Genomic DNA, 13,916 nt, shown 5'->3' on the forward strand with positions numbered 1-13,916 from the left:
TGGTATGGAAAGTTTATTTTTACTTTTTGATTACTCACTAAAGGTACCCTTTCTGATGGAGCCCAAGTCATTCCCAGAATCCCAAGTATTCTGCAAGCAAGTCTGTAGGACTTTAGCTTGGCTGACTCATACTTCAGGCGTATGGTGAAGGATAAGAATGGTCAACAGCAAAGCACTACAGCCTTTTGTCTCTGTTTGGGGGACACAGAATGCTTCCCCGTTTCTCCTGGGCAAATCTAAAGCAATGTCCCTGGTTTAAATAGTCCTGTGCTTCTAACTCAGGAAGTAAAGTCTGGAACTCAGCACCAGAAAACTCCTGTGGTCTCTTCTATGACATTGAGCCTAGATTAGGCGGGTTGAATCCCAATTTGGATCACGTCACCTTGCTTTCTCCCTAGATGCCCCCTCTAGTAGGGATGCACTTGTTCAGTAAATATTGAACCCAGACTGTGTACCAGGTACTATGCTAGACACTGGGGCTGTAGCAGTGACCGTGTCAGGCAGAACCTCTCAATCTGCACGGCACCTGTGTTCCGTGTAAATATAAGTGCTAAGAAAATATGTAAACCAACAAGGTAATTGCAAATCGTGATTAAGATCCATGAGGGAAAGAAACAGTGACAAATAGGAGATAAATAGGGAGATGGCTTGAGATGGGTAGGCAACAAAGAAGGTTCTCTGAAGTGACATTTAAGCTGGTACTTAAAAGATGAGGAGCCAGTCGTGGGAGGAGCTGGGACAAGAGCATGCCTGGCAAATGGCTTAGCGACCGCAAAAGGTAGGAAAGAGTGCACGTGTCTGAGGAACAGAGAGACCATCTGCGTGACTCTGGGACACTCATCAAGTGAGAGTGACCTGAAAAGAGGTTGAAGAGGCCAACTCAACAACAAAAAACAAACAGCCCTATTTAAAAAGGGGTAAAGGGCTTGAATAGATATTTCTCCAAAGAGTATATAAATGGCAAATAAGCACATGAAAAGATGTTTAACATCACCAATCATTAGGGAAATGCAAATCAAAACCACAAGCAGATACCACTTCACACCCATTAGGATGGCTACCGTCAAAGCAACAGAAAACAACAAGTGTTTGTGAGGATGTGGAAAGATTGGAAATCGTATGTTCTGTTGGTGGGAATATAAAGTGGAGCAGCCACTGTGGAAACAGTATGGCAGCTCTCTGAAAATTTAAAATAGAACTACCATATGATCCAGTAATAACACTTCTAGGTGTATACCCAAAAGTATTGAAAACAAGGTCTCAAAGAGCTATCTGTATACCCATGTTCATAGCAGCATTATTCACAATAGTCGAAAGGTGGAAGCAACCCAAGTGTCTACTGACGAATGGATAAACAAAATGTGGTATGTATATACGATGGAATATTCTTCAGCCTTAAAAAAGGACATTCTGTCACATGCCACAACGTGGATGAACCATGAGGACATTATCCTAAATGAAAAAAGCCAGACGCAAAGATAAATACTGTGTGATTTCACCTTTATGAGATACTTAGAGTAGTCAAATTCATAGAGACAGTAGAGTGCTGGCTGCCAGGGGTTGGGGAGGGGAAGGAATGAAGAGTGATCGATCGTTTAAGGGGTAGAGTTTCAGTTTTGCAAGATTAAAAGAGTTCTGGAGATGGATGGTAGTGATTGTCACACAACATTGTACTTCACACTATGAAACTGTGCATTTAAAAATGGTTAAGATAAATTTTGTGTATTTTACGATTTAAGAAAAACAGGTTGGAGAGGCAGGCAGGAGAAGGGAGTTAAGGTTTCGCACAATCCTTGGGTACTGCAGCTCTGATCTGAAGGCTCAGTGGCTCCTGAAACCCAAGTGCTCTCCTTTGCTGAAGGAAATCAGCACACGGATGTAACGTGCAGGACGGTATGCCTGGTAACATTCCCCCTTTTCACTGTTTCCGGGAACTGGTTCAGCATCACAGAGAGGACATATACTTTTGTGTTTTTTAAGTTCAAATGAGCTAAATTTATAAGGGAGAAATAACTGCCTTAAATGTGGAGAAACAGAGGGGAAAATATATATATATATATATATAAAATGAGGGATCCTCAATTTTGCAACATGGCCTGTAGCTAGGTGTGAGGAAGGGTCGTGAGAGGGCAGGAGTTCTAGTGAAAAGGGCATTCAGGAATGAGGGAAGCTCTAGGAAAACTGCATCTGCCTCACTGCACCCACCCAGGCACCCAGCCAGCCAGCCCTGGCCCTCCTACCTACTGGCCATGGCGTTAGGATGCTTATCAAGCTGGGTAAGGCCGGGAATCTGTGCTGCTACTCCTACAGGCTGGGCCGCAGAATCAGGGTGTCCTAGGGCAGAGAGGCTTCTCAGAGAAGGCTCTCTGGTTTGCCTCAAGCCAGGACTGAGGCCAGATCCCCCAGGCTGGTCAATCTGAGAGGAAGAGATGCCAATGAGGCCACTAGGTGGCAGCAAAGTCCAGCAGGAACTGGAGCCTGGGCCGGGATGAACAGACTTCATTCTTCTTTCTCAAAGAAACACCCCCACTGCCCTTTCCTGGGTTGAAAATGGGCTCGGGCCTGGTCTAAGTCCAGTGCACTGCCTATCCAGCAGGCTCAGGTGGCCATATCTCCTTGTCCTCTTTAATCCTTTCTCCTCTCCTCTTCGCTCTTTCGCAGCCTGGAGAAAGGCCCAAGGAGATTCTGAAAGGAAAGCGTTTCCAAGGGCTCTCCAGGCTTCCTGAAGGTCAGGCCAGTAGGAAGGCAGAACTGGCAGGGGTGTGTGTTTGTGTTTGGGGGACGGGGGTCCAGGAGGGGTTGGGGAGCTCAGCTTCTCTTCCATCAAGGGCACAGACATGTCGGGCTTTCTCTCTCACCTGCCAGTAGCATCTCCTTTACTCAGGGAACAGAATTATAGAAACCTGTCTCCTGCAAGTATGATTTCAGGAGGCGACCACACTCTTTCCCCTCCTCCTTCATTTAGAGATAACGAGCTGCACTCCAGAGCAGAGAGGATTCAAATTCGATGGTTACATATGCTTTGTTCACTGAAAGTGAGAGGGAAGAAGATGGTTAAGCCTCTGTAATGATAATCCAGAGAAACCGGAGTCCATCCGCCTGCGTGCCTGACCTCCACAGAGCCAAGGAGCACCTGGCGCCCAGCAGGCCCTTCTTGCGGGGCCCGCCTTCGTGTTGGCAGGCCTCCTTGCCTTCCTGGAATGTGTTCCTTCTTGTTTGCCACTCAGTGCCTGGCCCGAAGCCAGACCTGGGCTGCTCGGAATACCATGCCCCACTCACTTCTCTCACAGGATCTGAGAAAAGGCTCTCACTTCTGCTTGGGGAAAGGCCAGGCCCTCGCTGCAGCCTCATCCCACTGGTGCTGGCTTCTCCAGGGACATCTTCTCCAGTGGCTGAGAGCAAACACACTTAGGGAGGACACAGCTGGGACCCCAGTAAAGTGGATTGTGGCATAGCGACATCTTGTCCTATTGGCAGACTTCTAAATTGGTCCAGTGTGGGCAAAGTGTCATTCCAAGCTGTTCATTAACTTGTTAAATGCAGAAAGGTTGGCTTAGGCACTACTTTGGGAAAATGTGACACCCACCGCTCCTGGATTCACTCTAGCGTGAAGGAGTATTCATTGGTGTAGGATTTCTGAGGAAGTTTTTCTTTGCGGTTAATACCAAATACCAGGCTAGTCTGAATGCATGGTCTCTCCAGTATGTAACTCCATTTAAAAGATTTATTAAGCACTTTCTATGGGCTCCAGAATGTATGCTTCTAGAGGTACTACGACATTATCATTTTCTGAGCACTTAATTGGGTACCAGGCCCTATACAAGGTGCTTTTTATACTCATCTCATTCGACTGTCAATACAGAAACTCTCAATACAATATAGTTTTCACACCTTACACTGTGGAAACTGAGACCAAAAAGCCAGAAATACAATATGGACCCCTTCAGGGAGTTTATTGAGAAGGCAAGATAGAGGGAATAACTATCTAACAGAGTAAGACATGTGAGTAAGTACAAAAGGGAGTGGAATAGACTGACTAAGTGGCACAGGGTTGTGCAGCATGTGTGGGCCTCAGTGAGTAAGACTGGTATTAGAGGAAAGGTGTGGGGAGGAGCGTCACAAGATGTGTGTTTGGGGAGAACATCGGTAAAAAGATGGTGTGGAGGATGGTGCAGATGAAAGCGTGGGAGAAGCAGGGTTCCTGTTGGGGAAAGGATACGTAAGTGGGCAAAATCCCTCAGGATCTAAATGCCAGGATGAGAAGAAGAGGCAATGATCTTTCAGGCAATGAGGAGCTGCTGGAGCTCTTGGAGCTCAGGAGTGATGGATAAATTTGATGGTTTAGAAATATGGTTTGGCAATGGAGTAGTACAAGGTAGATTCAAAGTCCAGTCGAGTAGTCTAGATCAGGGTCTCGACCTCAGCACTATTGACATTTTTGTTTGCACAGTTCTTTGTTATAGACGGTTACCTTGTGCATCGTAGAATGCTTCAGCACATCCTTGGCCTCTGTCCACCTGATACCAGTAGCAACCCCCTGCCCCAGTTGTGACCATCAAATACATCTCCAGACATATTGCCATTGCCCTTGAGACTCGCTGGTCTAGATGGCAGGAAGTGAGGGCTTTGGCCTCAGAATATTGGCAGGTATTTTCATAACCAACTGCATCAATCTATTGATTTTTAGAATAGCTGACAAAAGTAAAAAGGGTTTCCTTGCTACAAGAAATTCATCATCAGTGCCAAAGAACTTAATGGCCTAGAGAAAAGAGGCTTCAGAAGTGGATCATGCTGCATTTTAGAAACCTCTAGAGAATACTCCAAAGCTACAGATAATGTGCTTTAGACTCATTAGCAAGAAAGTGGCTGATATCAGAATTTCTCTCCCTACCTCCCACTTTCAAGTCACATCTTAATGGCCACTTTGAGTAAGGAATGCCCAATCTGTCTGCAGGCAGAGAAGCTACTGCTTTGTAATTTTGCTAGATTTGCATTCACCTTTCTAATATTTCGTGTTGGGCAATTGGTAGAGTGTATGGATAGAGCTAATGAAGAGCTATGATTTACCACGATGTATCTTTGTTGAAAGCAGAAATCAGTGAAGTACAGCCTGCTGGCTGCCTGCTTATTTTTGTAAATAGTTTTATTGGAACACAGCCACACCTACATATAGTCTCTGGATGCTCTGGATCTCCAAAGGCAGCGTCGAGTAGTTACAACAGAGACCATATGACCCATAAACCTATAATATTTATTATCTGGTCCTTTAAGAAAAAGTTCGCTGATTCCTGGTCTAAAGGAAAAATGCCTGTGTTGTACAAAATTGTGGACTCAGATTCTCATTCTGTTGCTGGGGATGACAGATTTTCATTTTTTTCATTCTGATAATTATCATTGAGTGCCTACTGTGGGCCAGGCACTGTGCTAAGTGCTTGGGATATATTAGTGAACAAAGCAGATGAAGATCTTTGTTTTCATGGAGATTATGTATTCCAGCGGTGAGGGGAGGAAGATGAGATTAATAGCAATAAAGATAACAAATTACACAGTGTGTTAGAAGGCGATAAGTGCTAAGGGAAAAAGAAAAAAAGAGTGATTGGAAATGCTGATGAGGTATCACAGTTAAAAGAGAATGGTCAGGGAAGGTCCGATTGAAAAGTTAATATTTTACAAAGTGAGAGAGTAACTTTGTGGGCATTCCAGGCAGAGTGAATAGCCAGTGCAAAAGGTCTGAGAAGGGAGGGTGCCTGGCTTGTTCAGGAACAACAAGGACAGAGGTATAGCTGAAGAGAGAGAACCAGGGACAGGACTAGGAAATGAGGTCAAAGAGGTAACGATGGGGCAGGATAAGGTGGCGGGGGACAGGATATCACACAAGACCACTGTCAGAACTTTGGTTTTTACTCTGAATAAAATGGGAAACAGAGGAGTGAATAATAAGCTTTTATTATACAGATTTTAAAAGGATCACCCTTGGCAGCTCGGTAGGGAAAGCAGGGAGACCAGTCAGAAGACTTTTGTGACAATGCAGGTAGAGATGACAGTGGCTCTGCATATGGTGGTAGAAGTAGAGATGGTGGAAATGGGAAGATTCTGGATATATTCTGAAAGTAAAGACAACAGAATTCCCTGTCAAATTAGAGATGGAGTATAAGAGAAAAAGAATCACAAAGGATAACTCCACAATTTTTGGCTTGAAAGGATGGGTAGAGTTGCCATCAACCTAGATGGAGAAAGCCATGAGTGGTGCAGTTTTTGGAAGGAAGATCAGAAGTGTAACGTTGGACATGTTAACTTTGAGACGAGTTTTAGACATCTAAGTGGGGCTGTCAAGTGGAGCAACAGACCATCTGGGTCTGGAGTTCAGGAGAGGAGTCAGGGAAGTATAAATTTGGGAAATGTCGCCATATAGACATTAATGGTATTTAAGAAATAATAAATGGTATTTAAGAAATAAATGGTATTTAAAAGCATGGGACTGGATGAGATCACCAAGGGACTGAGTGTCGATAAAGGAGAGAACAGAGGACTGAGCCCTGTATACTGTCAGTAAGAGATCAGGAAGAAAGGAAACAGGAATGCCTGGTGAGGTGGGAGGAAAAACAGAAGAGTTTGGTGTTCTGGAAGCTAAATGTCAACGAGGAGACTGACAAATTGCTAATAAATCAAACTTCTTTTCCTGCAGCTCAACAAAAGTTCTTTCTCACTTGAATGTAACCCAGAAGTTTCCAACTGGGACAACTCCAAACAATTTAATGATAATACAAAATAGCCTGAGCCCCAATTTCCAACCACTGTGGGCTATTCTGATCTCAATTTCTCTAAGGGTTTCCAAGGCTTCTGTATATCCTGACTTTGACGGTGATGCAGCCTGCTTGTCTACTGTCTCCTGTTCCTTTGGCTGTTGCCCTCTTGCCCATGATGTGCCAACTCCCCATTCTTCATTCCTTCAAATGATCCACCACCAAGAGGTTGGGTGTAACCAAATTGCACAAAAGGTTTAGAGTTAGTGGAAGGCTACAGCACAAAGCAGAAATCAACTTCAGATTCAATGCATACATGACTGCTTATGGAAATTTAACCATCATTCTCTACCATTTTAGGAAACTTCTCATTGGCCATGTCCTTCATTAGGCCCCTGCCTCCTGCCATGTTTCTGGCATGCATCTCATTTCAGTTCTTTTTACCAACCTCTCTCCACTTCTTCCTTTCCTGGGCTCATTCTCTTTTACTAGGGCATTGAATGAAAATTTAAATTTCTTTATTTTATTATGTGTGGTAAGTGACCTCTCTTTGTATCATCCTGTCCCACTTGGGCTAAACCCAGGGGAGGTGAGCTTTCTCAAACAAAAGGTCCACCTAGATGTTTACCTCAATAAAACAACAAACCTTCCAGCAATAAAGTATGCTACACTCCTGAAATCAGAAAGGCTACATTCAGTTTTTGTATTTAATGGTAATGCTTCCTTTCAGGTAAATAAAACAGAAAAAAAAAAACCACCACCACCAACAACCAACCAGGAGGCAGCACATCATGGTGGTTAAGAGTACAGGTTCTGAAATCAGTACATCTACATTTCAACCTCATCGATTTACTTAACTTGGGCAACTCTAAGCCTCAATTTCCTCATTTCTAAAAGGGGGATAAGAATAGTATCTCCTGTATAGGTTCATGGTGATTATTAAATGGGAAAATATCATGTCAAATCCCTAGGAGTTCCTGGCACATAAAAAGAGCTCAATAAATGTTAATTATTCTCCACTACATTTCAAGAAATAAATTTAAACAAGCTTAAAACCCAATGTTGGTAGGGGTACATGGACTTAGATATGATTATAGTATGCATTTTTAATGTTATTATACATTGATTCTTTTGAGAACTCTCTGGCTATATGAATGGATATTAATTTGTCATATGCTTTGATGTCTCAATTCTACTTTGTACTCATCAAGGAGATAATCTGAAATTTAAAAAGTTATTTAGGAAGAATATTTGCAGCACTGCTGTTTGCAACAACATCCGAACTAACCAAAAAGCCTAACGGTGGGGAAATGGCTAACAAAACCATGATCTATTAACTTGATGTGACCCTATGTTACCTTTAAATATAACAAAGAGGCAATGATTAAGGGCAGAAATTCATAAAAAGCAGAATTAAAATAGTGCTTAGACATGGATTACAATTATGTTAAATGTAGAAAATCTCTAAGAAATCAGCAGATATGTTGAAGAGATGTTCACAGTTAGAGTTCCATGTTTAGTGAGTTCCTTATTTTCTGTCAGGTTGCTTAAGTTCATCGAGCTCTCCTCCTACAATAGCTCGCTCTTATGCAAGCATGAAATATGCTGGTTAGCATGGCATTTTGATTTCCGATGCAATGCCATGGAAGGATGATGGGCTGGTTAATTTTTTTTTGATGAATTGCTTCTATATTTGCATTTATTCATTCAACGAATAACCAGTGTCTTTGTGCCAGGCATTATATGAAGCAGCAGGGATTCGATTGTGAACAAATCAGACATGGTGCCTGGGCTCCAGGGCTTTTACAGTTTAGTGGGAAGAGAGACACATCACCAAAAATTATACGTGATTTGAGTACACAGAAAGGATTCACAATTCTAAGGAATTGTTTAACAAGGAAAGCAAACTAGTCTAGGACATCAGGGAAGATTTCCCTAAGGAAGAGATTATATAGGAATTTCCCTAATAGAGAGGGTGGGTGAGTTAGAGTGGGGGAGAACAGCAAGTGGGAAGGCTTTACAGGAAGAAAAAAATGTATTGGAGGAACTAAGTAAGGAAGGTCTGCAGAGTTGGAGCACAGTAAACTAGGGCAAGAGTGGTCTAGCTTATAGAGACAGGAGAAGCAGAAAGGGGCCAGATTATGCAGAGCTTTATTAAATATATTAGCAGAATATAAAATTGGCTGGGAGATGAAAGAGCATGTGTGAATACTGGAAGACTACTTTAGAAGCTATTGTGGCAGCTCAGAGAAGCGACAACGGATGTTTGGACTAGAGTGGTGGCGTTGGCGATAGAAATACATGAGTTTAAAAGATATGTAAGATGTAGAATCAACACGATTAGGAGATCGATAGACATGAACTTGAGAGAGACAAGTCAAAGACGATTTCTAGACTTCTGGTTATAACTGGGGGTGGTGGGGCTGTGGTGCCATTTCTGAGGTAGGGAATACTGCTAGAGCAGGTTTGATGGGGGAAGATGATTTGTGCTTTAGGATTTATTGGGTTTGAGTTGCCTATGAACTATCCAAGGGAAGATGTCCAGTAGGCTGATAAGTGGATATAGAGATAGAAGTTTGGGACCCAGAGTTCAGGAGAGATTTTAAGTGCACAAATCTATCAGTGGCCTGGGGTATGGGATGGGAGAGACTAGGAAGTCTGTACAGAATGAGGAGAAGAGAGCTTTTTGGACAGAATCCTGAGAATCTATAGCAAGTGGAGAAGAAACTAGCCAATATGAAAGAGTGGCCAGAGAAGTACTAGAAAAACTAGGTATCACATCAGTTAAAGGAAGAGTGGTTTGAAAAGGTTTAATGTTGCTAGGAGGACTAGTAAAGTAAGAACCATTAGTAATCTTAGTGAGAATTTTTTATAGAATGGTGAGACCAGAAAGCAGATTCAAGTGGGTTGAGAAGTGGGAGGGAGGTGAGGAATTGTGACACTTTAGATCCAGTGGTGAAGAGGAGGAAAGCAAAACGTCAGTATCTAGAGGGAGACAGAGGTACTGCTTTTATTTACTTTTAAAGATGGGGAGATTAAATACATGTATACATCTAAATGCTGATGGAAAGGAGCCAGTAGAGCGAGGATGACAATGATGATGAGTGCGAGCATGTGAAGGAATTGTTTGCGCAGATCCCTGTGCACAGGTGTAGGGATTAGCTTCAGCTATGAGGTTACTGCAAAGGAGTGAGGGAGGCTCGAAGTTGGGTACAGTCACAGGTTTGTAGATTTGGTGTCAGGAAAGTTGAAGGAGGTGAAAGCTTTGCAGGTTTGAGGAAGGAAGACTGAAGGAGCAGCTGTGGAGAGCTGGCAGGTAAGCTGGCTAGGGAAGCATAGCCGAGTGCAGAAAAACCTTGTCCCAGCTCGCATCATGGAGAAAGGGTTTTCTTCCAAATACAGATTGTTTTATTTGGGTACAGGAGGGAAAAGAGCCAGGAAGTAATTCTTCTCCTGTCTTTTAACACAAACTGCAGGCCCTAAGATTAATTTTGTCCAGAGTAATAACTTCTCTGCGACTGACACTGAAATTGGCTACCACTTCCTTTGATACTGTGACAAGTTCATTTAGCATTTGATTTTTCCTTAGTGGAATTTCATTTGTCTCATTTGGGAACTTGATCAATCTTCTTACACGTACAGTTCCATTTATTTGATCCAATTCCTATAAGCCCTTTCCTTTTTATGAGATTTCCCAGGATGCTGCTCTTGTTCTACTTCCCATCTTTCATACACATGGCATCTGAAAGAAGTACAATGAGGGGTTTTTAAAATGCCTTAAATCAGTAGTAGATTGATGTCAGGAGCTGATCCAAATATTACCTAACACATAAAACAAAGCCAGTTATTATATAGGTTCTGTTACCTAACAGTTAATTGAGATGACAATTTTTCACTACTGGTTTCTGTAACATACCAGCTGAATTTATAAAATTTATGAAGTGAGGTGAGATTACATTTAAAATGTTCAAGCGAGGAGCTCTTACTACCATTCTCTGGGAGAGAAAGAAAGAAATAGGTGGGGTTTAAGGAGCTGGAGGCCCTGCATTTGAGTCTTGGCTCTGTCATCTTCAATCATGTGACCATGCTTCTCTGAAAGCATATTTATAAAATTAGAGTAATAATACTTAGAAAAACATGACAATTAAATGAGATTACTGTTGACCCTTGAGGAAGAGGGTTTAGGGGCCCCTCACTCTCTCTCCAAATTGAAAATCTGCATTTAACTTTTGACTCCCCCCAAACTTGCCTACACTTCTCCCTTAGTATCCACAGGGGATTAGTTCCAGGCTCCCCTGTGGGTACCAAAATCCACAGATCAAAAATGCTATTTTGATCCAAGGTTGGTTTAATCTGTGGATTCGAAACCTGGGGAATACAGAAGGACAACTGTGTGTTTACTGAAAAAAATCCACCTACAAGTGGACAATACATTTCCAAACTGTATTGTATTGTTCAAGGGTCAACTGTATATGTAATTATATATACTACATATGAAGTATCTTGCACGTATAGAGTAATACAAAGATTAGTTGTCATTTACCATCCTTGGATAAGTTTTCTCTTTTGTATGTAACAGTATTTACCAGGACATATTTATATAGATGTTTAGCTGCAATATAAAACCAAGTTTTCAAACTTGCTGCTAGTCTTAAAATGGAAGTAGGTAATAGGACATAAGGGGAATAAGTATATTTCTGTGTCTGTCATATGCTTTATATATGATATTTAATCCTTATAGCACCAGCTTAAAGATTATCTTCATTTTGCAGATAAGGCTACTCACTTTTTAACTTGCCTGAGGCTGTAAGTTTATAACTGACAGGCTTTGATTTGATTAAAACATTCACACTCTTTCTCACGCCACAGCATGTAAATTTTTTGTAAATATTTTCCCCTTTTCTATTTTAAGTAATGGAAGAAAAAACTTTCAATATCAGAAAATAATCACATGGCTGAGAAATTATACTTTGCCATTTCAATAGAATACCTATTATTAAAACATATGGTTGATACGGCTATAGTAAAAATTATAGTGTAGTAAAAATAATAAGATACATATCAGAAATATAATGCACTTGTGATTTTCTAATATTCTGATCTAATTAAGACCAGAGCTTAGAAACTTCAACAGTTATCTAGACAAAGAGCAGCATACTTATAATTTGGACAGTATTAAATAGAAAAGCCACTGATATTTATTTTTATTTTGACCACCATATACAGCTGGGTTTACATCTGGCCACATGAGACACAAGTTGGACAAGTGTAAGTATACTTATGGATAAATGCAACCACATATTTGACAGCAGGGTAGTTCAATGTGATGATTGCTCAATCCAATTTTGAATAATCTGCTTTCCTTTTGCATATTTTGAAGCTAAATTTTGCATACTGGACCCTTTTAACTCTAAGAGAAAAGGGAACACAATACCAGCAAAAGACCTTTTCTCTATTTTCTATCATGTAACTTCAATGGTGTATGGTTAAGCAGGTGCATAATTACAGGCTGTTATAGTATCTAGTGAAAGAATTACAAGTAAAATTTTAAATTCTCCTGTCACTTATAATGTTAACGCTTACAAATGGCATACTCAAAGTTTTGTAGCAGTGGACTAACCTGTGGCACAGTATGATCATGTTATGTATTTGGAAAAGAAAACTTTAGGGTTTTTTTTTTTTTTTTTAAGACTTTACTAAGTCTTAAAAATAATTTATTTCTGGGACAAATCTTAGGGAGTTAGGAAAGACTGCTCTCATACTGAAGAGGAAATTTGAGAAATTTACATCAAAAAGCTAATCAGCTCTTTGTTCTGCTTTTGTAAATATGCTTGCTATATGCAGGAGCTCATGCAAGAGCTCACTTGCACTTTGCTCCACTTATAAATGTAACTGTTTGTACCCGTAGCAGCCCTCCCACCCCCAACCTTGTAGTACCTCAGTACTTTGGCAGATCCCAGCTTCCTGTAACAATTTGTAACCAGCATAACAATTCCTGCCCTTCCACCAGTGTTACTACTTGCAACCATAGCGACTCCCTTCGCTTTGTAACGGTCTAAGTGTGAATCAACCAATCAGCTTGTGTAATAGACTGGCACATAAGGAGTGTTGCAACATATCTTGGGGCCCAGATCTTCAGAGCAGTAGCTCCTCTGTGACCACATATAATAAACCTGAGTTCTCCTTCTCTCCGAGTTACTGCTTGGTTCTTCACTGGACTGGTTTTGGATTTTTCCACAATATTTTTGGAGGCTCCAGTAAGGTTACAAGCACGCCGGCCTCTTTAGCTGCTGGACTGGTGGCTCGGCCTGGCCGAGGCAGAGGGAACCAAGATGACTGAGGAGGTGTGCCACCCGACGAGTATTCCGGGTTCTCTTTCAGATTGGTGCCCCAAATCCCAGTGAGGCTGAGTCACCAACTGGACTCACAGAAGGGAAGGACCAACTCACCAGAAATGGCCACAGGAAGAAAAGGTACCAAGGTAAGGAGGAACGGTCCTAGGACAGCCCCCATTCAGGTCCTGCCTGTCGGGCAGAAGAGGAAGCTGATCCCTTCTTGGTTTTCAGTAAGAAGATATTGGTTAGGGAACCTGAAGAGTATTCCAGGTTCATTGGTGTCTCCAAAAGTGGAGGCGGAGACTGGGTCTCCCCAGTGGAGGAGATATCAGGTTAGGCCAGAGGCCTTCCATAAATGGGGGAGGCACCGTTCAGCCTGATGTATGAGTGAGAGTTTCCTCAATGGGGAGGCGTCAGGTGGAGGCAGGTCCCCACTGACTGAATATACCTGTGGGGAGGAGTAATATTTTGACCTGATATGTGAATGATTGAGTGAATGAACGGCTTGGCCGACATGATCGGTCAGGAATGAGTTTATAGCTCCACGGCCGGGCGTCCTTAAGGTCCCCTGAAGGCCATGGAGTTCGTGGGGGTTCATTCTGCGGATCCGTGGTGAATGGCATACAGTCCACGGCGGCATCGGACTAGTGCCCGACCGCAAGTCACAAAGCTGAGTCCACTATGGCTAAGCGTCACCTAAGCTTCCTGTGAGGGGACACGGCCAGACAAGCATCTGAATGGTTTCCTCTGTGGAGGGGGCACCCACCCTTGTTTGTCTTTGTGTCACTGTCACAGGGTGGGAAGAGTTTGGTCAACACTAAGAAAAGGGGAGAACTCC

This window comes from Pteropus medius, unplaced genomic scaffold, assembly GCF_902729225.1.
Source record: "Pteropus medius unplaced genomic scaffold, Ma_sr-lr_union100, whole genome shotgun sequence".
Lineage (NCBI taxonomy): Eukaryota > Metazoa > Chordata > Mammalia > Chiroptera > Pteropodidae > Pteropus > Pteropus medius.